At 42.2% G+C, this 3,958-nt stretch overlaps 1 long non-coding RNA gene across 1 annotated transcript; it reads left to right on the plus strand.

Moving 5' to 3' along the window:
- Positions 1-467: 467 nt before the first annotated feature.
- Positions 468-2,272, plus strand: LOC138742813 (uncharacterized). Its single transcript, XR_011344420.1, has 2 exons — positions 468-646; positions 1,716-2,272. It is a non-coding gene; the product is annotated as an uncharacterized lncRNA (long non-coding RNA).
- The last annotated feature ends 1,686 nt before the right edge of the window (positions 2,273-3,958 follow it).

The following is a 3,958-nucleotide window of genomic DNA, read 5'->3' on the forward strand; positions in this document are numbered from 1 at the left end:
CTGCCCACAGGCCTGAGCTTACAACACCTCCATCGCTAGACCCCATCCCAGCCAACCATGTGCAGGAGCCACCGTCACCTCCACTGGTAACCCCGACTGCAAATGTACCATCACCCCGGACGCCTCTCTCAACGCAAGTCCCAGTCCCAACCAACAGCATTCTGATGCTCATGCAGACTCCATCACCAGTTCCCACATTAACTCAGCAGGGGTGGGGGAGGGAGCAAGCGTGTGAGCAAGAGTGGGGGGAGACGGTTTAAATTTTAAAAATGTGGCCAGCTTCGTGCCAAAAGAAATCTGAGTCTCATTGGTTGAAAATAGCGACTTGAGGCCTAACATCTGTGTAGCTGATATTAGGCTTCAAGATGCCATTTTTCTTTGTTAGCATCGAGGCAATTGTTTATGTTATCACCATGGAAACACAGGCAAAAAGCAATTTAAATTTAAATTAAATAAAAGCAGTTATTGCAAGTTTTAGTTATTACTATCAATTTCTTCTGCAGAGCCCCTGCGCCTTTCTGTGGAACCCAGGCGTTCTGCGGAACCCAGTTTGGGAAACACCGTCCTAGAGATTTCAGCATGTATTCCAGTTCTGCTCTAGCTCATACTGAGGGAGCATTATATTTTCTGATCTCCAATCTTTCAGGTGAGATGCTACACCTCCGACCTCTCAAGTGAATCTTAAACTCATGTCCCACTATCAAAGGGGAGGGGAACTAACTCTATTATACTGGTGAACATTATTGCATTGGACTGGACTTGTGCCACAATGACAATTGTTAAGTTTAACTTCAGGCGATAGAATAATTGACAGCACAGAAGAGGCCCTTCAACCCATCTTATCTATGCCAACCGAGTTGGCCTTCTGGGATCATCCCATTTTCCTGCATTTGTTTCCTATCCTTTAAGCATGTTATTTGCTCATTATTTATTAGTGTATATTTATACTTCTGTATTTGTACAGTCAATTTGTTTACAGCTCTTTCTTTCTTTGAGTACAGTTTTCAGTTACCAGTAATTAGAAATTCTGCCTAACCCATAGTAAAAGAATCTCAGGGCTGTATATGATGTCATGATGTACTCTGGCAATAAATTTGAACTTTGAACAAACTCTGAACCCTTGCTATCCATATATCTGGTGGCAGACAGGGGAGTTCAGATACTGGAATCTGAGGTCAAACGTGATCTGTTGGAGGAACACAGTATCCATGAGAGAAAAAGGATAGTTGGCATTTCAAGATGAAACTCTTCATCAGGAGTTGATGAGTAAAGAGGACACAGTGGGAGGGGTGAAACAGGAGCCCACACGGAATTGGCACAAGTGAAATATGGTGGATAGAGTCAGAAGAGTGGCAGGAGAGAGACAAAGGGAAGGAGCAACAAGGAAACTCTCCATCAGATCATTCTAAGTTAACAATGAGAAGTTTGGAGAGACTATTACAGGCCAGGTAGTATCCATGGAGAGAAATGGCCAGTGAATGTTACAGGTCAGGATCCTTTAGTAAGAATGCAATGGGAAGGGGATATAGCAAGCATAAAAAAGCACAAGAAGATCTCAGATGAAACTGAAATGATGATGAGACTGGCCAAAAGAAGGTGGGCGTTCAGTATCCTCACCCCCTTCCCCTTTTCTTATGCTTGTTGTCTCCACTTCCCACTTTATTCTTTATGAAGGGTCACAACCCAAAATGGTGACTGTCCATTTCTCTCCACAGATGCTGCCTGATCTGCAGAGTCCCTCCAGCTTCTGTTCTCATGGATTTCATTGTCCGTAGTATTTGAGTTTCACTGCTACATGGAACATTCTCTGTGCACTTTGGCGGATGTCCCCCATGGAAACCCTTTCCGAAGGGGTGGAAGGAGGTACGTCAGTGGAAGCCTTCCCTTCTTTTCACTTGCTGATTCTGATTCAGCTCCAAACTACAGAAATATTCTCATCATAAAGAAGGTGAATATAAACCCCAGGATCAAGAAGAATCAAGCAAAAAGGATCTTCGGTTATGAAGTTTTTTTTAAGATTGATGAGGAGAGAAAGTTAAAAGTACTCTTCAGCGAACTTAATGCTGTTTCCATCTTGGCTTGGCTGGATTGTAAGGACATTTATTTTTGCAGTTTGATTAATGTGGACAATTTAGCCTAGTTTTTCCTTCACTACCTTATCAAAAAGCATTTAATTTTGTTCATTGCTTTCTGTCATCCTACTCAATAGTGCTTTTGGTATCCGTTACATCAGATAAAGATTAAACAACTCTTAGACAATGAAAATACAAAAGGGCCCTATGACTGAGTTTAACTTATGTGCATTGAGACCATTGTCATTGCAACTCTTGGTCATCCCAAATGGCCAGAGCGATGTAAAGGATGGGAAGAATATCCAACAGTGTCCTCAATCCCAACTACTATTCACAGTGTGAATACTTATTATCTATTAATTTTTTATATTTATTATTTTCTTCCCTGCTGAGGTAATTTAATCTATATTCTTGCAGTTGTTTTGCAAAAAGTCAAAACACAGATGCTGGAGAAACTCTGCATGAATCGCAGCATCCATAGGAGGTAAAGATATACAATCAACGTTCATGTCTGAGCCTTTCTTTAACATAAGCCCTGAAGAAGTGCTCAGACCCGAAATGTCAGTTATATGCTTGTACTTCCTATGGACACTGCGAGACTTGCTGATCTCCTTCAGCATTTCTGTGTTTTTGCTAAAATCACAGTATCTGCAGACTTTTGAGTTACACTTGTTTTTTAGAAAAAGTCTCTGTTTGACTGCAGCACGTAGGAATTTTGGCGTATGTTTCATTGTGCTGGGTGGCAGATAAACGAGAAAATTTGTTGCAAATCATTCACACAGGAAGTTGGCCAATCAGCTAATTGTGTCTGCTCCACCATTCTATCAAGAGCTGGTCCATCTTCCAACTCAGCCCCACTCATTGGCCTTCGCCCCATTACCCTTGATGCCCTGACTAATCAAATACCCATTAATCTCTGCCTTAAATGCACCCAATAACCTTGCTTCCACAGCCGCCTCTGGGAACAAATTCCATAGACTCACAACCTTCTGGCTAAAGAGATCACTCTGCAGCTAATAAAATTTCTCCCAAAGGGAAAACTAAAAAACCCACAAAATAAACACAAAATTCTGCATATAATCAAGGGGACAGTAAACATTGTGGACAGAGGAACAGAGGTAGAGTTTATATCTATGGGTCGTGATCAAAGGTCAGTGATCAGAAATGTTAACGCACATATTGCTGACAGGATGCACAATGTGTTGTATTTCACTCATTGGAACATTGTTTTCTATCCTCGCAGACCAGGATGGTTGAAAAGCAAACACTGGAAATTTGAATGGTACAGAAGGTTCAGGAGGCTGTGTGGTAAACCACTGTAACATATAATTATCTGGTCAAGCATGCCTTTTGGCTGGTTGTACCTGTGGCCGCTCCCCACAGCTCCCTGCAACCCAGCGCAGGACAGCTGAACAGCAGGGATATGCTCTTTTCTCGTGAATGAAATCCTATTGGTTTCTCCACAATACTCTTCTGAGTGGATTGATGATGCGTTAGGCTGAGAGCGGATAGTAAAGGCTTGTTGACCCCTCAGCCAACATTTATTCGCTCATGGTCTCCACCAGCTTTTCCTTTGGAATTTTCAATCTCATCATCCCCTTCATCTGTATGTTTTTTTTTTCTTGTTCTGATCAAACGTCTGACATGAGATCTTAGCTTTGCACTCCCTTCATGAAACTTCAGTTCCTGTCTTGGCTGAACTCCAAAATCTGATCATACATCCCAGATACTTTCTGGGACTGATTGAACGGTAACCCAAGCTGAGAAAACTGCTTGAGTGACCGACTAAAGGCAAATAAACCTGCCTTTGGCAAATCTACCGTAGCCCCATCCTGTGTCTCCTTCACTGTGCTAAACAATCTTCCTTCCTTAATGTTCTGTGTTGC

The sequence above is a fragment of the Narcine bancroftii genome, chromosome 9 (assembly GCF_036971445.1).
Source record: "Narcine bancroftii isolate sNarBan1 chromosome 9, sNarBan1.hap1, whole genome shotgun sequence".
NCBI lineage: Eukaryota > Metazoa > Chordata > Chondrichthyes > Torpediniformes > Narcinidae > Narcine > Narcine bancroftii.